Source organism: Schistocerca serialis, chromosome 1, assembly GCF_023864345.2.
Source record: "Schistocerca serialis cubense isolate TAMUIC-IGC-003099 chromosome 1, iqSchSeri2.2, whole genome shotgun sequence".
In the NCBI taxonomy this organism is placed as follows: Eukaryota; Metazoa; Arthropoda; class Insecta; order Orthoptera; family Acrididae; genus Schistocerca; species Schistocerca serialis.
The window spans coordinates 318,144,774-318,170,183 of record NC_064638.1 but is presented as its reverse complement, the minus strand read 5'-3'; the positions used below and the strand labels follow the sequence as shown (position 1 = coordinate 318,170,183).

At 44.7% G+C, this 25,410-nt stretch overlaps 1 protein-coding gene across 1 annotated transcript in view; it reads right to left on the bottom strand.

Annotated features, from left to right (window-relative positions):
- LOC126470338 (serine proteinase stubble) overlaps positions 1–23,731 on the bottom strand; it is a 523,216-nt gene extending 499,485 nt beyond the window's left edge. The window contains exon 1 of the mRNA XM_050098167.1: positions 23,516–23,731. The gene's annotated coding sequence lies outside the window, so the exon portion shown is untranslated. The remainder of the gene's footprint in view (positions 1–23,515) is intronic.
- Positions 23,732–25,410: the final 1,679 nt, after the last annotated feature.

The window sequence follows — 25,410 nt, the reverse complement described above, 5'->3', positions numbered from 1 at the left end:
AGACCTGATCGCCTGGTGCAAGTGTTTGGAGGTGACGCCACTTCGGCGACTTGCGCATCGATGAGGATGAAATGATGATGAAGGAGACGACACAAACACCCAGTCCCTGAGTGGACAAAAACTCCAAACCAGCTGGGAACTGAACCCGGGCCTCCGGGCATGACAAAGCCGGCGCGCTGTCCACCCAGCTATAGAGGCGGATATGGAAAACGAGTGATCGTACGGCAACCAAACTCTGTAGAAACATTTGTAAGAGAAATAACGAATACACCATTGAAAGAAGCACATTTCAATTTCCACATGAGCATTTGTTAATTGCGTGCTATGTTTACGTTACAGGTCACAAACATTGCTCAACGTTACGACCATCTGCATCCACGACAGCTCGGAACTGCGCTACAGATTACTGTAGTGCTGCCCGAAACAACCCATGTGGGATGTTGGCAACCCCTCTCGCTATGCTCATCTCCAGTCTCCAACGTGTGTTACTGTTCCGTTGATAGACCCTGTTCTTGAAGTAACCCCACACCCAGAAGTGGCACGGGGCTTAAATCTAGTGATCTTGATGGCGATCACACAGTAACGTATGCCTTTCACACCGAATGTCCTTGCTCCTTGAGGTCCATCTTCCTCCTACATCGCCCTGCCAATACCGGAGCCTAGAGCGAGGTGGGGGGAGGGGGGGAGGGCAAGGGGGGCGGGGGGGCAAGTCATGACGCTGACACTACTAGCAACGCAAATCGTGAAGCGCGCAGTCTGAACATCATTCCTGTAAAGCTGGGTATAGAAATGGCAAATATTTTTCCGTCTGCTCTTCCCCAAGTAGCGAAAGTTTGATTATAACCATCCTGCAGATTTACAGATATATTGCAGTATGATTATAATATATATAAGGAAGAAATTTAAGAAGTCTTCTTGTAAGAAGCAATAAACTATAAAACTGCTGAAGTACGTACAACATTATCGTCTGTGAGGTAGGAAACTGAACTAAATGACTCTTTTCCCCAAAACCTGCACAAAAACTTAAGCAAAGGACAGGTATTTTGGCAATGGAAGGAATATCAGAGCATTACTTTTACAGGTGAAGCAAAGAAGAGGAACCTGTCACAGACATTATTCGGCGTTGTGTCTAGCAAAAAGGATCAGATAGTCGCAGCATAAAAAGAAGTGTACGCCCCACCACAAGAGATTTTGTCTGTTCTATCCATGCGAAGTAAGTAATCTCGTCGACAACGCGACAGCATAGTTTCTTTGGCCCAAAGGCGCAGGTCCGCCGATAAGGAATGTTCTACGTCTCGAGACAAAACTCAGCCGGCGGGGAGCGGCAGCTCCTCTGTGGCTGCGGCCAGTAATGGCGCGGCTGGCGGCATTAGCGTCGCCATCAGTCACGCTGATTTGTGCGATACCGCGCCGCCAGCGCCATCTGCGCACGCCATCTCGCGCAGCCGGCCGTCGGCCGCGTGGGGGGTTCCCCGGCTGCGTCTGCGCCTGCGCAGTGCGCGCCGGTGGTGCGCGGTAACTGATAGCGCGGCCCGAGACGCGGGTCACTGAACATCATACACATCTCCGGCAGCAGCAGCGAACACTGCTACCGACTAGTAGCTGCCGGCAGCTCAAGCAGTGGTAATTCGTGATGTAGTGTTCCAGGAACTAATCAATTTGATGCGTAAGCCACTGTCTTTTGCTTTCTGCTCTTCACTTTTACGTCCGTTAGGTTTTCCTTCTATGGCCCACGTGGCATCCAGTTAAGCCGTTCTCTGTTTTCATATTACTGTGACTTTAAAACACAGTGATTACTCACACTAGACTTTTATTGTAGGACACGTCTTTCCTATGTTGTGGACAAATTACGGCGCAGATGTTAACAATTGTATAGAGACCTAAACAATATAGCAGACTAGTGGTACGCGTGCAGAAAAGGTGCATGACATTAAGCAGACTCATTAGAAATTATACTCAAGACAACTAAAAAAAATGACTCTGAGCACTATGGGACTTAACTTCTGAGGTCATCAGTCCCCTAGAACTTGGAACTACTTAAACCTAACTAACCTAAGGACATCACACACATCCATGTCCAAGGCAGGATTCGAACCTGCGACCGTAGCGGTCGCGCGGCTCCAGACTGTAGTGCCTAGAACCGCTCGGTCACTCCTGCCGGCCAAGACAACTGAACTTATGTAGAAAATAGTAAACAACGGTATAAGTGGCAGATGCGAAGAGAGCCGGAAGATCTTTAATCTCGTGAACAGACACCGATGTTGCTGCCATTAATGAGTTGAGAAGGAGTCAACATGATTCATTGCGTCAAGGACCTCGCGAAATTCGTATATCAGTTTATGCGTAAGAGATAATGCTGAATAAGTGTTTGCCGTTCAAGAACTTGATGTCACTTTACGTTCAATAATTGTTTCTACGGAATGAATTAGACTGAAAAATGTTTGGACTAAAGTGACGTATAATCTAGTGGTTGTGAACAGGAGGTTGAAAAACAAGACGATAAAGAAAGAAGAGTACAATGTTTTGTAACAGGAAAAATTTAGGACAAAATGAAATGAAGTGAAAATTCTCAGTGTCAGTGGCCAATCGCCTAAGCAAAAGCTCAGAGCGCAATTAAATGTAAGAGGACGCGAATTTAATATGGAAGGGAACTGAATCAGAACAGGACACAGAGGGTATAGCGAAATCAGAGGTGAATAAGACTTCAACGACTCAGGAAATACTCGAACTTACGGATGGAAAAAGAAAATATAAGAAACCTCAGAATGAAATAGAAAAGAAGTAGTATAGACCTGTTGTGAATGAGTTCCAAACAAGCTACGCCAGTGTGGTTGAGAGAGATATAGAGCAGAAAGTCGATACAGCGTAAAGGAAGGTTAACTTCTGGGTAGCAAAAAAGAAAGGTGTTAACTTTCGAGATGTAAGACGAAAACCTCTATCAGTGGCTGAAGAAAAGACTGACGTATTGCAGGAACAAATCAAAAGTCTGCATTATGGAGATGAACTGTACCAAATTTTAATAGAAGGGGGGAAGGAAGTTGAAGCGTTTGATGCAGGTCATCTAGCAACGCTGTTAAAAATTGTCGTTCACTGAATCATCTGAGCTGAGACAAGGTCGCAGTAGTTGGTGATGTCGCCGAAGTCTGTGGGTGATAGAGGAACTAGAAGGTTGATGATTGTATTTTTTTTATTTTGAGCTTTTCCTCATTACAGAGGCATTTCTCCAACATAATAATTTACTCGGAAATTACTATAGAAAGAATAAACGTTCTTAAACTATATTTTCAAAATATTTCTCCAGATGTTTCGATCTCGTGTGTCCTCTTCCTCTGCGCCCATTCTCCTCATTTTGGAGCCAGGTGGTCATAGGGCGTCCTCTTCTTCTTCTCCCCTCCGGTTCCCACTCCAGTATCAATTTTGGTATTCTGGCTTCCTCCATTCGTCGTACATGCCCGTACCACTGTAATTTCTTCCTATCCATTGCGTCACATATTCTTTCTTTTATTTCCATTCACCTTATTATTTTGGTGTTCCTTCTCTTTCCTGGAGAGTCTTGCCGACCTTCTCCAGAAGTCCATCTCTAAAGCTTGTAATTTTTTAATGTGCTTCAGGTTAATTGTCCACGTCTCCGTTCCATACAGAACCACAATCTCTAATATAGATTTGTATATTAATTTTTTAGTTCTGCTCAATACATTCCTGCTCCATAAGACTGAGTTAAGCATCCCAATGACCTTCCGTCCCCTACGAAGTCTTTTATTGCTTGTGTGTATTAGCATGAAAATGCACTCTGTCTAAAGCAGCATTTGTAAGACAATGATTTGTGGAGGACATTCTATTTTGGAAATCTTTAGGGAATTCAGCGTTCCGAGACCCAAAATGTAAACAGTGTGCGGAGAATAGCAAATTTAGTGCATTATCTCTCACCACGGACAACGCAGAGGATGACGGCCTTCACTTAAAGACAGAGAGCAGCTGCGTTTGCATAGAAGTTGTCAGGGCTAACAGACAAGCAACATAGTATGAAATGACCGTAGAACTTATCTGTTAGGGCAGTGTGGCGAAATGTTGCGTTATTGGGTTATTGCAGCAGACGAATAACGAGAGTGCTTTGCAAACAGCATGACATCGACTGCAGCGTATCTCCTGAGCTCGTGACCATGTCGGTTGGACCCTAGACGATTGGAAAACCATAGCCTGGAAAGATGAGTCACGATTTCAGTTGGTAAGAGCTAATGGTAGGACTCGTGTTTGGCGCAGACCCCACGAAGCCATGGACCCAGTTCGTCAACAGGGTAGTATTTAATTTGGTGGTGTCTCCATAATGATGAGACCTGCGCTTAGTGGAACATACTGAATCCTGTGGCCCAGTTGGACCGGTCATTGACTGGAAATGCTAATGTTCGGCTACTTGGAGACCATCTGCTGCCATTCGTGGGCTTCATGTTCCCAAACAACAACTGAATCTTATGGATGCCGATACGACATGTTGTGATATTTCTGTCTTTACAGCCATCATCTTCAGCCACAAGAAGCTCTACTTAGAGGAGTTGAGAAGGCAGCAGTGGGAAGATGGCGTAATGTCGTGTGAGATACCGGTGACAGATGGTTTATTCGGTACGGCTACCGTGAGAAAGACGGCGTAAATTGTGATCCTTCTCCGCGATTAGCTTCTGCCTTCGGAAGCTGCATCAAAATGATAAAACTTCTGTTATTAATATATGAAAAACTCAACAGTGAATTTACTTGCATTTCAAAGAAGAGCATCACTCAGTAGAAGGCTATCATTCCATTATTTCAAAAATGTTGGTTACCAGTAGAATAGGAAACAGTTACAAAACGAAAAGGCAGATGAAGCACTTCGAAGATCTTTGGAACGTGCCTAACGTGGATGGCCGGCGAAGTGGTTCGGCTGTAAGATCAGAGGTGGTTCGGTAGCCTCGGAAGACAGACATGTTGTATGTCACGGTCGGCGGTTAAGGATTTCATTAGCAAGCTCTGATTATTTGGATGTATAACTGAGAACAATCTGATAGTAATTACACAACTACTCAGTTTATTATTTTGTTGAATAATGGAAATTATCTGTGATTCATAAAGTGAAATGCAACTGTGCAGTTTCTCGTATTCTGCTAATATAAAGCGAATGACATCCCGTATAAAGAAACTAATAGAATATTTAATTATTTGTACAATATCAGTTGCTCGTAAAGAGTTTATTAATGTCCCAAGATAACGGATTCACGACGTACGTGCTGTTTTCTGCGCAGGGTACAACAACTCAGAAGACTACAGGTTGGTGAACGTAAGTCAAAACTTATGTGTTCCACTCAGGGCGGTGGAAGAAAATGGGCACTTCGCAGGTCCTGTTATCTTAGTACAAATGAGGTCAGTGACAGTTCATGTGTGGTAACACAGAGGAGCTACGAAGGAGAGAAATTTTCGAGGGGAAGGTGTTTATCATATGCACCTATATATCTCTGTCAGTCTAACCCACTCTTCTTTCACTTGCTGTAATGTCACCGGGCCACTATTGTTCCCGATTGGTTTCAAGAACATTCTGGACAATTCGCGCAAATGATTTGGCCAACCAGATCGCTCAGTACGAATCGCATCTAACATCTAAGTGACAGGGTACTAGCACAAACAGGCAGCCTGGGTGGCTGACTAAAGGGATAAGAATATCTTGTAGAACAAAGTGGCAATTATATCAAAACGTTAGAAACAGTCAAAATCTAAATGCAGCAGCCCATTACAAACAGTATTGTAAGGTGCTTAAAAAAGTTATTAGGAAGGCAAAAAGTATGTGGTATGCAGATAGAATAGCTAAGTCTCAGGATAAAATTAAAACCATATGGTCAGTCGAAAAAGTAGTGGCTGGTCTGCAGAGACAGGTCGAGAATATAGAATCAGTGCGTAGTGGGGATGTCCGTGTTACTGATAAGTCGCATATATGTACAGTATTTAATAATCACTTTCTGAATATAGCAGGTGAACTAAATAGAAACCTAGTCCCAACAGGGAATCATATAGCGCTCTTAGAGAAAAGTGTTCCGAGACTGTTACCTGAAATGCTCCTCCATGATACTGACAAGAGGGAGATTGAGTTAATAATTAAATCACTAAAGACCAAGAATTCCCATGGATATGACGGGGTATCTAGCAGAATACTGAAGTATTGTTCCACGTATGTTAGCTCAGTACTTAGCCATATCTGTAACTTTTCCTTTAGGAGTGGTCGGTTTCCTGACCGATTAAAGTACTCGGTAGTGAAGCCACTTTATAAAAAGGGAGACAGGGATAATGTTGACAATTATAGACCTATTTCTATGCCATCGGTGTTTGCTAAAGTTATCGAGAGGGTTGTATATACAAGGTTACTGCAGCATTTAAATTCACATAATTTGCTGTCAAATGTACAGTTTGGTTTTAGAAATGGCTTAACAACTGAAAATGCTATAGTCTCTTTTCTCTGTGAGGTTTTGGATGGATTAAATAAAAGGTTGCGAACGTTAGGTGTTTTCTTTGATTTAACGAAGGCTTTTGACTGTGTTGACCACAAAATATTACTGCAGAAGTTGGAACATTATGGAGTAAGGGGAGTAGCTTACAATTGGTTCGCCTCCTACTTTAAGAACAGAAAGCAAAAGGTAATCCTCCGCAATATTGAGAGTGGTAATGATGTTCAGTCCCAATGGGGCACTGTTAAATGGGGCGTTCCCCAAGGGTCGGTGCTGGGGCCACTGCTGTTTCTTATTTATGTAAATGATATGCCTTCTAGTATTACAGGTGATTCAAAAATATTTCTGTTTGCTGATGACACCACCTTGGTAGTGAAGGATCTTGTGTGTAATATTGAAACATTATCAAATAATGTAGTTCATGATATAAGTTCGTGGCTTGTGGAAAATAATCTGATGCTAAATCACAGTAAGACTCAGTTTTTACAGTTTCTAACCCACAATTCAACAAGAACTGACATTTTAATCAGACAGAATGGGCATGTTATAAGCGAGACGGAACAGTTCAAGTTCCTAGGCGTACGGATAGATAGTAAGCTGTTGTGGAAAGCCCATGTTCAGGACCTTGTTCAGAAACTAAATGCCGCTTTATTTACCATTAGAACAGTATCTGAAATAAGTGACATTTCAACACGAAAAGTAGTATACTTCGCATATTTTCATACGCTTATGTCATATGGTATTATTTTTTGGGGTAATTCTTCTGATTCAAAAAGGGTATTTTTGGCTCAAAAACGGGCTGTTCGAGCTATGTATGGTGTAAGTTCGAAAACCTCTTGTCGACCCCTATTCAATAGTCTGGGAATTTTGACATTGCCCTCACAGTATGTATTTTCTTTAATGTCGTTTGTTGTTAGCAATATTAGCTTATTCCCAAGAGTTAGCAGCTTTCACTCAGTTAATACTAGGCAGAAATCAAATCTGCATGTGGAATGCACTTCCTTGACTCTTGTGCAGAAAGGAGTGCAGTATTCTGCTGCATCCATTTTCAATAAGCTACCACAAGAACTCAAAAATCTTAGCAGTAGCCCAAACACTTTTAAGTCTAAACTGAAGAGTTTCCTCATGGCTCACTCCTTCTATTCTGTCGAGGAGCTCCTGGAAGAGCTAAAAAATTAAGCAAATTCCAGTGTTACATTCTTGATTTTTTTTATTTAAACTAACGACTTGTCGCCTGAATATGTTTCTTATATTTCATTTTATCTGTTTCTACAATCGTGTTATAATTTCATGTATTGACTCGTTCCATGACCATGGAGACTTCTCCTAAATGTGGTCCCACGGAACAATAAATAAATAAATAAATAAATAAATAAACATAATGGCACAAAATTCTTCACCCGCGACGCTTTCGCAATTATGGGCGGCTATGGAAGCTGAATGGCTTAATTTTCCTGCAGGGGACTTTCAACGACTTACTGAGTGTATGCCACGTCAAGTTGTTCCACTATGTCCGGCGAAAGTAAGTCTGACACGATATTAGGAGGCTTCTCATGACTTTTTTGACCTCAGTGTATATAATTTCAGATACTTATTCATTTTAAGCGACTGCAATTCCCACTGAAGTTAGTTTGCAATAACAATAAACAGAGCCGTAAATCAGAGAGAGTGGTAACGTGACGCCGAGAGAGAGAGAGAGAGAGAGAGAGAGAGAGAGAGAGAGAGAGAGAAGAGGGGGGGGGGGGGAGGGAGAAACTTGACATAGCTTGAGGAGGAGATGGGCGGAGAGGGGGAGAGGTGGGGGGGGGGGAAGGAGTTTAGGGAGTATATTTAATTCCCATACATATTTAGCATTTGCGGAGCACTGCCAGGTTCGCTAGTTAACTACATGGGCGTTACTTTTGTACGTTTTTATTACCTAGACGATATTTTTGATACATGTAACTGATGTTAATATTGACATCCAGAGGACTGAGGATGTAGCTGCCCGGCTTATACCGCTAACATCAATAAATACAGCTGAAGGAAAAAGAAAAAAGGAAGAATGTGTTTCGTGAGTATTGAACAGTTGACATCACTGTACCTTTCGCCAACACGGGAGGAAGATTTCCACACTTGTCTTTCAGTTAACGAACGAGGTGGCGCAGTGGTGTTCAGATCAAGCTCTGGCCAGATTAAGGTATGCACTCCTTTCGGTAAATGGTTTTAGGTAAAACAGTACGCTTCTTTTGGAGAGGACACGGCCGATTTCCTTCCCAACCTTTCACATATCTGAGCTTGTGCTCCGTCTCTAAACCTCTCCGTCGACGGCCATTAAACCCTACTCATTCTGTGCTTCTCTGTACCCGTCAACGTGCCACGGAACGTTATACCAGGGGACGTAGGGCCGCAGACGAAAGACAAAGTGCGTTCGCTCATCACCCCGAGGCAAAACGACTCTGAAGAGCGGTGCCAGCCGGGCGGACTAATTCCCTTTTTGCGGGCGTTACGGTACAGCCGGGAGGCGGGTGGCCCCCCAGCAGGTTGCGCTGCGCCGCCTGGCTGCCCGGCGACCGCTGCTCGCGCGCTGACCTCGTCCTGCGCCGGCCGGCCGGCACGCGCTGCACTTAATTCGCTAATTACCTGGTCCTGTTGTAACGGTAGTTTCCTGCCGCATTGTGCAAACACACTCGCTATGGCCGCACCAGGTGTTTATCCGCTAACAACTACAGCTGACAAGCCAAGGGCCCGCACTCCATCAGACGGCCTATTGTATCTCGCCATGCCTCCTGGATGTGGTGGGTACCAAACCTAAGGTTCCGAAACAACAGAGAATATACTAAACGTCGTGTAGAAAATTAAAAATGTGTGCCGGACCGGAACTTGGACACTGATTCTGCCTTTCGTGAGCAGTGCCCCTGGTTCGGTTTCAGTCCGACGTAGAATTTTAATTTGACTCAGAACGTTCATCGTAGCGTACACTCAGTCGTCGTTAAGTCGGAATCTGTGCGGTGTCGCGTTCCCCAGGGTCGCTACTACTGTTGCATCCACACAATTATAGAAATCGGTGTATACATGGTGTTACAAAAAGGTACGGCCAAACTTTCAGGAAACATTCCTCACACACAAAGAAGAAAAGATGTTATGTGGACATGTGTCCGGAAACGCTTAATTTCCATGTTAGAGCTCATTTTGGTTTCGTCAGTATGTACTGTACGTCCTCGATTCACCGCCAGTTGGCCCAATCGAAGGAAGGTAATGTTGACTTCGGTGCTTGTGTTGACACTTCTACGAATGGTTCATCCAACAATGCGTCAATCCTCATTTCAGTGCAAATGTTCTCTTTACGGATGAGGCTTCATTCCAACGTGATCCAATTGTAAATTTTCACAATCAACATGTGTGGACTGACGAGCATCCGCACGCAATTGCGCAATCACGTCATCAACTCAGATTTTCTGTGAACGTTTGGGCAGGCATTGTTGGTGATGTCTTGATTGGGCCCCATGTTCTTCCACCTACGCTCAATGGAGCACGTTATCATGATTTCATACGGGATTCTCTACCTGTGCTGCTAGAACATGTACCTTTACAAGTACGACACAACATGTGGTTCATGAACGATGGAGCTCTTGCACATTTCAGTCGAAGTGTTCGTACGCTTCTCAACAACAGATTCGGTCACCGATGGATTGGTAGAGGCGGACCAATTCCATGGCCTCCACGCTCTCCTGACCTCGACCCTCTTGACTTTCATTTATGGGGGCATTTGAAAGCTCTTGTCTACGCAACCCCGGTGCCAAATGTAGAGACTCTTCGTGCTCGTATTGTGGGCTGCTGTGATACAGTACGCCATTCTCCAGGGCTGCATCAGCGTATCAGGGATTCCATGCGATGGAGGGTGGATGCATGTATCCTCGCTAACGCAGGACATTTTGAACATTTCCTGTAACAAAGTGTTTGAAGTCACGCTGGTACGTTCTGTTGCTGTGTGTTTCCATTCCATGATTAATGTGATTTGAAGAGAAGTAATAAAATGAGCTCTAACATGGAAAGTAAGCGTTTCCGGACACATGTCCACATCACATATTTTCTTTCTTTGTGTGTGAGGAATGTTACCTGAAAGTTTGGCCGTACCTTTTTGTAACACCCTGTATACACTACTGGCCATTCAAATTGCTACACCACGAAAATGTGCTACAGACGCGAAATTTAACCGACAGGAAGAAGGTGTTGTGATATGCAAATGATTAGCGACACCTACAACGTGCTGACACGAGGTAAGTTTACAACCGATTTATCGCACCAAACAGCAGTTGACCGGCGTTGCCTGGTGAAACGTTCTTGTGATGCCTCGTGTAAGGAGGAGAAATGCGTACCATCACGTTCCCGACTTCGATAAAGGTCGGATTGTAGCCTATCGCGATTACGGTTTATCGTACCGTGACATTGCTGCTCGAGCTGGTCTAGATTCAATGACTGTGAGCAGGATATGGAATCGGTGGGTTCAGGAGGGTAACACGGAACGCCGTGCTGGATCCCAACGGCCCTGTATCACTAGCAGTCGAGATGACAGGCATCTTATCCGCATGGCTATAACGGATCGTGCAGCCACGTCTCGATCCCTGAGTGAACAGATGGGGATGTTTGCAAGACAACAACCATCTGCACGAACAGTTCGGCGACGTTTGCAGCAGCATGGACTATCAGCTCGGAGACCATGGCTGCGGTTACCCTTGACGCTGCATCACAGACAGGAGCGCCTGTGATGGTGTACTCAACGACGAACCTGGATGCACGAATGGCAATAAGTCATTTTTTCGGATGAATCCAGGTTCTGTTTACAGCCTCATGATGGTCGCATCCGTGTTTGGCGACGTCGCGGTGAACGCACATTGGAAGCGTGTATTCGTCATCCCCATACTGGCGTATCACCCGGCGTGATGGTATGGGGTGCCATTGGTTACACCTCTCGGTCAGCTCTTGTTCGCATTGACGGCACTTTGAACAGTGGACGTCACATTTCAGATCTGTTACGACCCGTGTCTCTACCCTTCATTCGACCCCTGCGAAACCCCATATTTTAGCAGGATAATGCACGACCGCATGTTGCAGGTCCTGTACGGTCCTTTCTGGATACAGAAAATGTTCGACTGCTGCCCTGGCCAGCACATTCTCCAGATCTCTCAACAACTGAAAACGTATGGTCAATGGTGGCCGAGCAACTGGCTCGTCACAAAACGCCAGTCACTACTCTTGATGAACTGTGGTATAGTGTTGAAGCTGCAAGGGCAGCTGTACCTATACATGCTATCGAAGCTCTGTTTGACTCAATGCCCAGGCGTATAAAGGCCGTTATTACGGCCAGAGGTGGTTGTTCTGGGTACTAATTTCTCAGGGTCTATGCACCCAAATTGTGTGAAAATGTTATCACATGTCATTTCTAGTATAATATATTTGTCCAATGAATACCCGTTTATCATCTGCATTTATTTTAGGTGTAGCAATTTTAATGGCCAGTAGTGTATGTACAACGATGACTCAAAACATTATGACCATATGATTAACGGCTTGTTTGTGCGTCTTTGGATCGAAATTCGTCATTGATTTTGGGTATTCGGGATCCGACAGTTTGGTGGTAGGTTTGTGGTGGTCCGTGGCATCAGACGCCCATTGCACAGGTCATGTACTTCACGTAAATAATGGGCCGCTGATTTGCGTACGCAATGATGGCGTCCGATAGCGACCCAGATGGATTCCATAGGATGTGCAGGCGAATTTGGTCGCCGAGAAATCAACGTGAATTCACTATATGCTCCTAAACAAATGTATTACGGTTCTGGCTCCGAGACACGGACAATTATACTGCTGAAAGATGACATCGCCCTCCGGGACGACATCAAGGATGAAGGGATGTAGGTGGTTCGCAGTTGTCAGCAGGTCCCACGCAAGGGCAGCATAACACTGCTCCCACCCGCCTGCGTCCTTGGTGCGCTGCACGTTTCGAGCCGCCGTTCGCCTCGACGACGGCGTGGAGACGACCGTCGACCTAGCGGAGCAAAAATGTGATTCACGGTTCCATCGACAGACTGTCGAATCGCGATGGTCCCGTGCCCACTGCAATCCCAATTAACGATGTCGTTGCGTCAACACGTGATCACGTAGGAGTAGTCTGCTGCGGAGCTCCATGTTCAACAATGTATGCTGAACAGTGGGCTCCGAAACACTTGTGCGTGCACCAGCATTGTGCTGTTACGGCAGAGTTGCCACAGATCACCATCTATCTTTCTTTACAGAGCAGACAAGTCTCCGAATCCCATGTTCTGTGAAGAAACATGGACGTCCAACAATTTAGTGTCTAGTGGTAGCTTCACTGTCCTTCTACCTCTTTCCACAGATGCTGACAACTGTAGCATGAGAACATTCGAGCAGCTTCGCCGTTTTCGACTTACTCGTTCACATGCTCTGCGCAGTAATAATATGCCCTTTGTCAAAGTCGCTCATCTCAGAGGATTTCCCCATTTGCAGTCCATTTCTTCGGTAGGGTGATTCCCCGTCCATGTCTGCTCCGTTTGCATACTGTTACGGCACAGAGTAACACGGGTTCCTAGTTATAAAATTTTTAACGGAGTTCGACCTCCTTGACGTAAGATGGCTGGTTACGCCACGATTAGCGGCGGACCATGAAACACGGTGATGCAAGATAGAGGTGACCTAGTAGATAGTGTCGGAAGTTCCATGCGGCTTTTCGCGGATGATGCTGTAGTATACAGAGAAGTTGCAGCATTAGAAAATTGCAGCGAAATGCAGGAAGATCTGCAGCGGATAGGCACTTGGAGTAGCGAGTGGCAATTGACCCTTAACATAGACAAATGTAACGTATTGCGAATGCATGGAAAGAAGGATCCTTTATTGTACGATTATATGATAGCGGCACAAACACTGGTAGCAGTTCCTTCTGTAAAATATCTGGGAGTATGCGTGTGGAACGATTTGAAGTGGAATGACCATATAAAATTAATTGTTGGTAAGGCAGGTGCCAGGTTGAGATTCATTGGGAGAGTCCTTAGAAAATGTTCGACCTGTACTTGAGTATTGCTCATCAGTGTGGGATCCGTGCCAGGTTGGATTGACAGAGGAGATAGAGAAGATCGAAACAAGAGCGGCGCGTTTCGTCAGAGGGTTATGTGGTAAGCGTGATAGCGTTACGGAGATGTATAGCAAACTCAAGTGGCAGACTCTTCAAGAGCGGCGCTCTGCATCGCGGTGTAGCCTGCTGTCCAGGTTTCGAGACGGTGCGTTTCTGGATGAGGTATCGAATATATTGCTTCCCCCTACTTATACCTCCCGAGGAGATCACGAATGTAAAATTAGAGAGATTCGAGCGCGCACGGAGGCTTTCCGGCAGTCGTTCTTCCCGCGAACCATACGCGACTAGAACAGAAAAGGGAGGTAATGACAGTGGCACGTAAAGTGCCCTCAGCCACACATCGTTAGGTGGCATGGGGAGTATAAATGTAGTTGTAGATGTAGGGGGCAGCACAGTGTGCAATTCCGCAGCAGCTGAGTGAGAGAGAGCGGACGCAGCGGGAAAACAGAAAATGACAGCGACTAAGCAAAATAACAAGCACGGTTGTTCGCGCGGCGGTATGCCGCAAGAAACAATAGACACAATTAGGGAAAACACTCATAGACCAATTTAACTAGCCTCTAAGAGAGAATTCAAGCAAAGGCAGTAGAATAACGAGGCCACATGCGGTCATCGCTAGTAAACCGCACGTCACAGAACTACGGAGAGCCCTTTAAATACCGGAGCCCCTGCTCCAAGTAGGTCTATGGGAACGATAGAGTCCTTGTCGACGACTTTCCTTTCCATGACCATGTTGTTTTAGTAAGTCTTGTCTCAGATCAACCAGCGCAATACCAGCCAGCCGTGGAGTGCCGCAGAGCTGGACTCCACTGACGAACCTCATGCTGTGTCAGGCCAACTGGTTGATGAACTACCAGCAGCAGCGCAGTACCAGGTGCTGTACTCCCTGAGTGTGGGCCGGAAGACGACGACCAGGGTTCCTGGCGGAGATCTACCAGGCCATACTGGGTTCAACGCCTGCCGCCTACACCACATCACGGATGGGATGGTCCACGGAAGAAGAGGCGCGGAGTGATCGAGTGCACTTCTTCAGCTGGTAGCAGCTATCCGTGCTGGACCAGGATTCGAACCCAGATGCTCCGCTTCTCTAGAAAGGTTGCTTTAACCGTCTAGGCCACCCTGACACGCCTACCGTCCGACTCAAATTCTCGATTTATTGCACGCTGTTTTACGGCGTCTCTTGTCTATTCAGAGAAAAGAAATAGAGAGAGTGAAACCTGGTTCCGGCACGTAAAGTTTAACTATTTAATGTCTCTATCCCATAGGTTAACAACCAACAATGGGATATTCCCCGTCTCCATGAGACTATGGGGTTTGGTGAATCATCGCCTCACCTGCACTGGATGGGCAAATCTTGTGAATGAAAATTTCTTCCACAAGCAGGCTTGGAATTGGCTACCTGTGAAAGTAAGTATGGGTGGAATTTAACGTCTCGTTTGGCTACTTTGCAGCGCCACGTTACAAGCTGCGTCAGATCTCTGCAGCGCAAGGGGTCGTAACTATCTCTCTATCTCTCTCTCTCTCTCTCTCTCTCTCTCTCTCTCTCTCTTCTCAGCGATCACAGGCCCTGTAGACCACGCGCTGCATCAACAATCAGCTTCCACCGCCTTCTATCTCTCGCAGCCTCTCTCCACCATGCGGAAATTCCTAATGCTGCGATGTCCTTCTCTATGTCATCTTTCCACCCTGTACGGCGTCGGCCCAATGCCCTTGTCGCCTGGAGAGTTCCTTCAAATGCTTTCTTGGTGATTCTGTTGTTTTCCATTCTAGCCACGTGTCCAGCCCATTGCAGTCTCCTACTTTTTAATTTCTAGATGATAGTGAGCTGCTTCATAAACTGATAAATTTCATTGTTCCATCAGTTGGACGTAATTAATCGTTACATTCGTGGCAATTAAATGGCTGCAATAAGTGGACATGTAGAGATATGCAAATCTCGAGGTCTCAGCTGCCCGAAGCTACACAGGAAATCTGTGTTGATTTTACAGCAAAGTCGATGATATCTTTGATGCATCAGCTCCAAACTTATTTACTTTGTTTTTATTTACAATCTTGTTTTTTGTTGCAAGGCACCGATAATTCCTCCGTCGCGGCTTGGTATGGTCGATTAGAGTTCTGACACCGACAGAGTCACATTTTAGAAGGCTAGATACTCTGCTCGTCCCATTTCTCATAAGTCGATACTTTATCTGAACGGCAGGTAACCGTAGCTCATCTTGTCGTTCTATCAGCAATGTGTCCATTATGGCAAAAGAATAAGGATTTGCCATTTCCTTCCACGCTTTGTCCTCATATGGGAGACATTTTCTGTCGTCTTAAATCTCCTAAGAGCCTTTTAACGGTTCGGCTTGTCAGCGTGTTTCATTTTTATTTTAAGACGTGTCATTTTTGGTCGTTGCTTCGCTGATTATTATTATAATATGAATTTATTTGCAAGTTGATACGAACACTTGTGTCGTAATCATATCAAATGACGACACTGCCCTGCAAGTAAGGCAAGTTATCACATTTTAATGCTAAGTAATGCGTCTGGTATGTCTTCATTAACAGATACAAGCTTCATTAGCATCCAATTTAAAATTTTACGCACAATTTGTTACCGTCATTTTCGGCCAAGCCGGAACAAGTCTCCTTATTTGTAAGGGAAGCTACTAGTCCCGTGTGAGGTCCTTCGCAGAATAATACCTGGAATGGCAAGAGCTGATCTGGAAAACAATCAAGTACTTACTGCGAACAAGGAAATTCCTCGATGGAATCCTTTTTGTGTCACGAGTTCATAATAAAGTGTTGATTCCTTTAGAATTTAACCTGCGGGTGCACACAGATGCTTTCAGAATGTTGCCTGTCTAGCAAGCACGCGATCCTCTCCGGTGGGGAAGCTGAGACCGTGACAGCCTCTCGCGCCACTGCGCTGAGGACAATGCCTTCTTTCTTCCATTGTGCACTCTCATGAGCTAGCAATTGTTCCTTCTTCTCTAGCTCACAAGGCATTACAACGTTATATGTCATGAGCGTCTTTCTAAGATAGTTAAAAGAACAAAAAACCACTTCAGCACCATGTTAGAACAATGTCTTCTATTTGTCAAAGTGCTACAACTTCCTTGCGATATTGTTACGCATATTAGTAACAAATGATTAGCTTCCGTGTGCAAAGTTAGGATCAGCACTTCGCAAGCTGTCGACACGTTATTATAATTTACCTATATGGGTAAACTGCCGTACAGGTGTTGTTCATTGTTTTTTGTTTACATAGGCTTCCGATGTTAGCTGTTCAACCATCCTCACGCACGTACATTCTGTTGTAAAATTAAGACGTTTTCATTAAACAGTCACAGTATAATTAACATAAACAATGATATAGATCTAAAATTAACGCAGATACTTAGGCGTCAGACATTTAAAATAGTTTGTGAACTGTCTGATTAAAATATCAGGACGCATATTAGTGAACATTAATATGGGGTGTACCAAGCCTTCGCCTTCTTGTCAGTTTGAATTCTGTTCTAGACTCTTCAATCAGGTGTCTGAATGTCTGTGGAGGAATCGCTTCCTAGTCTTCCTCAAGAGCCGAAACCAGAGAAGATAGTGAAGATAGTGATGTTGGACACCGGTTTGTGAAGTGAAGTTGACGTTCTGACTAATCTCAAATGAGTTCCCGTGGGTTCAGGTCGCGATTCTGGGCTGGCCAGACCATTTCAGGAATGTTATTGTCCACAAACCATTGCCTCACAGATGATATTTTATGACAGGGTGTATCGACATGCTGATACCATCATCGACTCTTAAACATTCCTATACTGTGCGTATAACACAATGCTGTAAAATGTGTTCATGTCCTTCAGAATTTCGCATTTTCTTAAGTATCTACGTCTATCTAAATCTACGTGATTACTCTGCTATTCAAAATAAAGTGCCTGGCAGAGGGTTCAATGAACCACCTTCAAGCTGTCTCTCTACCTTTCCACTCTCGAACGGGGCGCGGGAAAAACGAGCATTTAAATTTTTCTGTGCGAGCCCTGATTTCTCTTATTTTATCGTGATGATAATTTCTCCCTATGTAGGTGGGTGCCAACAGAATGTGTTCGCAGTCGGAGGAGAAAACTGGTGATTGAAATTTCATGAGAAGATCCTGTCGCAACGAAAAACGCCTTTGTTTTAATGATTGCCACTCCAATTCACGTATCATGTCTGTGACACTATTTCCCCTACTTCGCGATAATACAAAACGAGCTGCCCTTCTTTGTAGTTTTTCGATGCCATCCATCAGTCCCACCTGATGCGGATCCCACACCGCACAGCAATACTCCAGAATAGGGCGGACAAGCTTGGTGTAGGCAGTCTCTTTAGTAGACCTGTTGCACCTTCTAAGTGTTCTGCCAATGAATCGCAGTCTTTGGTTTGCTCTACCCACAATATTATCTATGTGATCGTTCCAAGTTAGGTTATTTGTAATTGTAATCCCTAAGTATGTAGTTGAATTTACAGCCCTCAGATTAGTGTGACTTACCGCGTAATCGAAATTTAGCTGGTTTCTTTTAGTGAATAACTTCGCACTTTTCTTTATTCAGGGTCAACTGCCGCTTTTCGCACCATACAGATATCTTATCTAAATCATTTTGCAAATCGTTTTGATTATCTGATGACTTGAAAAGACGGTAAATGACAGCATCATCTGCAAACAATCTAAGACGGCTACTCAGAGTGTCTCCTATGTCGTTAATATAGATCAGGAACAATAGAGGGCCTATAACACTTCCTTGTGGAACGACGGATATTACTTCTGTTTTACTCAATGACTTTCCCTCTATTACTACGAACTGTGACCTTTCTGACAGGAAATCACGAATCCAGTCGCACAACCGAGGCGATACTCCGTAGGCACGCAGAACAAGGGGACCACATCCTAACCACGAAAAACACCGCAATACCGTAATACAACCCCCTTTTCACTCCACCGTCGGTGTTACGTAAGATGGCAGGTAACTTTCACGCGGTATTGCCAAACGCCAAACTTCTCATCAGATTACCACACGGTATAGCGTGTTCGTCTCTCCAAATCATTCGTTTCACGTGGCGCCACTCTTTGCACGATTCCAAGCGTCGCTTAGTACAGAAGTGTGTGGTTTAAGCAGAACTGCTCGACCGTTGCATTTCATCCTTTTTAACTCCATAAGCACTGTCATTTTGATACCTGGACTGCTGATAGCACTTTATTCTAGTGATTTCGTGCGATTTTTTATAACGACTCTCCGTTAGGCTCGACGCTGCCTGTCCGCCAATACATGAGGTCCTTCTGGTCTTGGTATAGCTGTGGGGGTAGCTTCTCGTTTCCACTTCACAACTGCGCCACAAGCAGTCGTCTTGAACTGCTTTAGAAGGGTTGAAATGTCGCTGATGGATTCGTTACACAGAGCGTGCATTCGTTTAAGAAAAGTATTGATTCTAATGGGGAGCGTGTAAGTCGCACCCACAGTTTTCAGTAATAGACGGAGTTGTATCCTACCCATATGTTATTGAGTCTGTACATTGAACAAGCTGTGAAGGAAACTAGAGAGAAATTGAGAAACGGGACTGAAGTTCAGGGAGAAGAAATAAAAACTTTCACCGAGCGAGGTGGCGCAGTGGTTAGACACTGGACTCGCATTCGGGAGGACGACGGTTCAATCCCGCGTCCGGCCATCCTGATTTAGGTTTTCCGTTATTTCCCTAAATCGCTCCAGGCAAATGCCGGGATGGTTCCTTTGAAAGGGCACGGCCGACTTCCTTCCCCATCCTTCTCTAATCCGATGAGACCGATGCTTCCGAAAACAACCCCAACCCAAAAACCTTCAAGTCTGCCGATGTCATTGTAATTCTGTCAGTGACGGCAAATGATTGTCACTTCTGTGTTTCTAGCTGGTATATTCATACCAGTCTTGCAGTTCTCTAAAAAGTTTTTGTTAATGAAAATGAAGAGAATGAATTTTGGATGATCGCTGTTCTTTATTTGTTTACGTCTTTTGCATGTTCCAGGTCTTTAAACCTAGCATGTCGTTATCTATTGTTCAATGGAGAGTTTATCGTGCCGATTTGTAACGAGCCCTTTCGTCGGGAAATATGCATCTTTTCCCACTGGCGGTAGTAGAGTCACTAATAGTTCCAATCAGTTCAGGTATGCTATCAGCTAATAACTACCCACATTTAATTAATGAGTTCTGACTTAACGAATGGTGATGGGGTTAGGAAAGATTACTTCAAAAGTACTTAAGCTTTTTGAAGAGGCATACTCTTCAGAAAAATAAGGTATGTCAAAATTCACCTCTGCTAAGTTCTTAAAGTGGTAGTATCATTCACTGAGTCGAGGACCTCGTGTAGAAGAGATTCGTTCGTAACTGGAAGCATTCGCTTCAGTACGTATGGGCGAGACGTTCATACATCATCAGGTGAAATGGCTTCTCATTGCATTCAATGAGAAGAACATTGGTAGAGATAGAGCTGGCGCTATCGGAACAAAAGCGGAGGTCTTCCTATTAACATACACGATGTATTGCAATATTTCTGTTAGAATTCAAACCGCAACGTAAGCAACGGTAATGATTAGTAATTCCGATTTACACACGTTACAAATGGATCATGAAGTAAACCTACGAATAAAAGAACTTGTATCAGCAATCTACCCTTGATGAATCCAGCGACATGTCGCTTACGACAGTGCTCTGTGTGAATGAAAGCTCAAACCTGCGACATGTTCAGGTGTCACGTTAAATTGTAGCCGAAGGGAGCAGTGGAATGACCCTAAGTCTGGGAAAGAAAGCACTGTAGTGTTCAGATCAATTAAAAGCTCTACGTTTGCTTTGTGTCACATCTAAAGAACAGATATCGTAAACCAACGATTTCATTAATATTTTCTTTCTATTCTTTCTACTTATTTCAGGACAGCTATATCATTAACAGCGTTTCACCGTTGTTCTTGAAAGCGATAATACGAACGTGAATATCAAACGTTTGGAGCTCAGTATGCTTCGAAACTTTCATACTGTGATTTTCCATTTTTGTACTTTCATGGTTTCAAGAATATCCTACATTACGAACGGCCAATATTTTCCATTTTTGAATAAGATTTCTTAACCTTAACCAACTGATTTATGCAGATCTCAAACTGGAAACGGAAAACTGTGTATCACACAAGTAATATAGCGCATCACCAAATGAAAATCACTTATTGGACAACGTTTAGAGTCAGAGGATTGCGGAAGCATAAGAATCACCGATTCAGAATATATGGTGCCTTGCGAGAATTGCGAATGGGTTGTCTGAATGCAAGTTACACTAACTACTAGAAAAAATGGGAAGTGAAACTTCCGGAGTAATTAAGAAATGTAATAGACGTGGGTTGCAAAGCAGGACCTTTGTCTTTTGAGCGAAATGCTGTTAGTTATGAAACCAACAGGTATGTAACTTAAGCAGACTGAAAGCTTCAATCCGCCACCACCTAACGCACTTTTGCCAGCCAATGTTCTGCGGGAACGTAGTATATGGGGTCGTGTCTCAGTCCGGCACACAGTTTGAACATGTGATGAAGTTTCAGTGCAGCCTACACTTCACAGAAGAGTTAATAATACAGTCTTCTAGTAAGTAAGTAAATAACCCATTTTCCTTCATAATACCCTGAAAAGGATTCAGAGACATGTCTCCTCCAAATGCTTACATTTATCTGTTAAATCTGTTAATGTGGAAGGATCTCTTCGTAAAGAGTAAAACGTAATAATATTTGCCTTCATATTCATTTAGTTACCTAGAAGGTCCGTCATTTTAATTCAGACGTGATCTGAAACATTCGCCGGCCGCGGTGGCCGTGCGGTTCTGGCGCTGCAGTCCGGAACCGCGAGACTGCTACGGTCGCAGGTTCGAATCCTGCCTCGGGCATGGGTGTGTGTGATGTCCTTAGGTTAGTTAGGTTTAAGTAGTTCTAAGTTCTAGGGGACTTATGACCTAAGATGTTGAGTCCCATAGTGCTCAGAACCATTTGAACCATTTGATCTGAAACTTTCTTTGCGTGGCCTTTTGTCTTTCAAACGCTTATGGAAGCGCTTTCGAACAATTTTCAGCAAGAAAAAAATGGAACGAGTACATGTGTTCGGCTGTAACTCAAGCAAACGACAGGTTTCGATTTTTTGGTAAGGCACTGGAAAACTACTGTTTGCGTACGAAACCGATTTTTTATGACACAATTGTACATTGAAATACCGATAGGGTTATCTACATAATGCCGGAGTAACGGTGGCTTTGAATGGCTTCGCGACAGATCGCTTTGAATGGGGGGAGCGTGAAAGAGAAATAATGAAAAACTTTCCATGGCAGACGCATACAGAGAGTGGCCGCGAATTTCTCTAAACATACTTAGAAATCTCAAAGTACTGCTGATTACACTTGGATCAGAATAACGAAGTGATTGAGAGTTGAACATGTAAAGTGGCGATGTCATCGGTTCGCCGTTTCGTACTCCGGTATCAGCAGCTGTGCAGTTCCGCTCTGAGTACAAGTATGTTTACACCTCATACTTTCCCCGTGAACGTGCCGTATCGATTTCGCTTTGCAGGATCACGATAGTCTTATAACTTACCTAACCGTCGCACACCCCGTAAAGGGAAAGTACTGCACTATAAAAAAAAGCACATAAGAACAAATGTGGTAGACTACAATTGTCGTCTAGAGCGTAGGTAGTAGAGCGATATGACAACTGTGGGCGTGACAGTAGCTATGAGCAAATTCGTGCTCTGATTGGTTGTTGCTAAGGTAGCCATATGTAAACAAGTAACTGTCAGTCAACTTTGTAACTCTGATCCAGGTATGCGGCAGAATCGACAAAAAATGTCCAGACTTCTACTTTAGATTACGTAGCGACCGTGAAGTTAATATTAGAATAGTAATAGCGAACGCAGAAATGCATAAGCAATCAAGCCTCCAACGCTTCATCTGTAAACGAGAGTGGGATTAGAGCACGGTCCGATACCACCTGTCTGCTTTGACCCATGGCGTCATATCTGTAATAAACAGCATAGTTTACACCAAATTGGAAGGAAGGCGCTCATGTATATGGTCGTTGTGCACACGGCACTCCATGGAGTCGCCAATCAATAGTTTACACCAGTTAGTAAAACAACTACAAATAATATTTGATAAGAGGCCTCTTACAACCTTCAACAGAGCGAAAAGAAGACAAATGATTTCGGCAACAAACAACAAACACAAAAGCTTGCGAAATATTTCAGTCACCTAATGAAATGAAACTAATGAGACAATTAACAGAAAAAATGCGAAAAAAAGAAAAGCCACACAACAAAAATCGAATATTTCTCTTCAGCTATAGCTCAAACGAAGACAACGCTACCAGATACCCATTCCACAAAATCATAACAGTGATTTTCGCAAATATAACTTGACAACAACAAGGCCCCTAAAAAGGCAATCCATTTTAAATACGCTGCGTCTCCGCTTTCGAAAAAAAAAGAAAAAAATTCAAATATTTGTAAGAAGCGAGATTATAAATAAGAGCACTACTCGTTTCACTCGCAACAGTTAAAGGTGTGCTCCCAGGTTCCTACCTAAGACACTCTCGTAAATCATTACATGTTTGGAACAAACAACTGAGTTTACACCAGTTATCAAGACAACTACAGATTGCATCGTAAACTCATGACGTCACAGGAGACGTCACAGGTCGAAGCAGACGAGTGGAATCGGACCGTGCGTTTGACCCACGAAAGTGGCTGAAACAAACGCATAGTACAAAAAGTGTGCTAGCTGTAAATTTTATTGTAATTCACAGAGTGTGAAAGTAAAAGTAACGTGTATAAGATGTCGTCTGTATTATGGCCCTCAACGAACTTCAAAGCTCGAAATAGGTGAGTACAAAAAAATTTCGAAATAAGTTCTTTGTACTCACCATACTTCCCAATATGCGAAAGAATCCTCAGGGTGATGGATTATCCGGCAGAAGACGACACTGAGTCACAGAAAATGTCGTTGCGACGCGGACAGGCTGCCGGCCGGAAGCGAAACTGCGTCGGCGGGCGTCATTAAAGGACGATCTGTGCCCGCCGCTGAGGGGAGCGCGATTCTTCGGCCGTGGGCAGGAGGCGCGTCGCGGCGGCGCGGCCGCTGGCAGGCTGCATGTCCGACTGCCGCGCAGCAGGTGCGAGCGGCACCCGCGTCCGCGGCGCGTCGCCGGGGTAACGGCAGCCGGCGTCTGCAGTTGCCGTTAGTCCGCGAGGGCTGGCCGGCCGGGCGCCGACCGCGACCGCCAGCGCAGCCTCCGGCGCTGGGTGCTCTCGCTCAAGGACGGCCGCAAGCCGCGCCGCGCGCCGGCCACGCGCTACCTTACTGACGACGCTGCCGGAAGCGCCACTGCGTGGGAAACACTGGCGGCGGGCTCGGCTGCGAGTTTCACAGGCGAACAGAATTGCCGCAATAAACAGGTTCTACATGCTTCTATTGTCACCTTTTAGTGAAGCAGAGTCAGTAAGGCCTGCTCCACACATTGGGACCAATGTTCGCGCCAAGAGTGTCCGTCCAATGTGTGGTTCGATGAAATAGCACTGGAACCAAAGTTGGCCCCACTGATGATTAGACTCCGCTGCTTGTCGGTATTTCGACCGAACATCATGGAACGTTGGGCCAATATCGACAGCCGATCACACACTAGCTCCAACATTGTTTGTTTTCTGTCTTTACCGCTTCGAAATCGAGTTTGTTAGTTCGTTTGTTGATCGTTTGCGGCTGGTCCCGGCGAGGTTCGGTCCTCCCTCGGGAATAGGTGTGTGTGTTTGTCTTTAGGATAATTTAGGTTAAGTAGTGTGTAAGCCTAGGGACTGATGACCTTAGCAGTTAAGCCCCTTAAGATTTCACACCCATTTGAACATTTTTTTGTTGATCATTCCTCGTCGTTATCGTCGTCGCCCCATTTATTTCCAACCTCAGTTCTTCGAAATTTCTCAGGATACAGTGAAGTAATGTTATTCTCGCTAAAAATCGCAATCGCACCGGCCGCGATCTGTGCGTCAGTCATGTTTACCTTGGGTCTAAGCGGATTCAAATGAATGTTGGCTGCAGTGTGTGGGTTCGTCCCATAAATATTGGACAGTGTTGGCACCAGTATGTGGAGGGAGGGTGAGGGGTTGACTTTACTTCTCACACATCATTTCAAAAGAAAAAAAAAGTTCTGGGCTACCAGAGTATCTGCGATCACACGTGGTTGTGAAAACGTCGTGCTCGTTCCCAGATGTGTCTCTTGGAAACCTATTACCCTCCTCTCTGATTCGATCTTGTGTGCACGATCACTTAGAAGTAGACCGGCGTGATGACAGAAGGGGGTAGCATAACTCTACTAGAATGACAGTCGATTGCCACTATTTTAAACGGCATAATTTTAAAAAAAAAGTATCAAAATTGCATCAGTAATGCCACTCACTCAAGATAAAAAAGTATTGAAATCGATGGCGAAAGTGCTTGGATACAGGGATTACTGAACTGGGAAACATCGCTTGGTGAGTCAAGAAGAACTGCACACATAAATTATCGGAGAACACGTACAAGTGGTTCAAATGGTTCTGAGCACTTAACATCTGAAGTCATCAGTCTCCTAGAACTTTGAACTACTTAAACCTAACTAACCTAAGGACATCACACACATCCATGGCCGAGGCAGGATTCGAACCTGCGACCGTAGCGGTCGCGCGGTTCCAGATTGAAGCGCCTAGAACCGCTCGGCCACTCCGGCCGGCGACACTTACAGGAAGAAGAAGTAAGCTAGGCGAGCGCGGGAAGGAGAAGTGGTCTAAT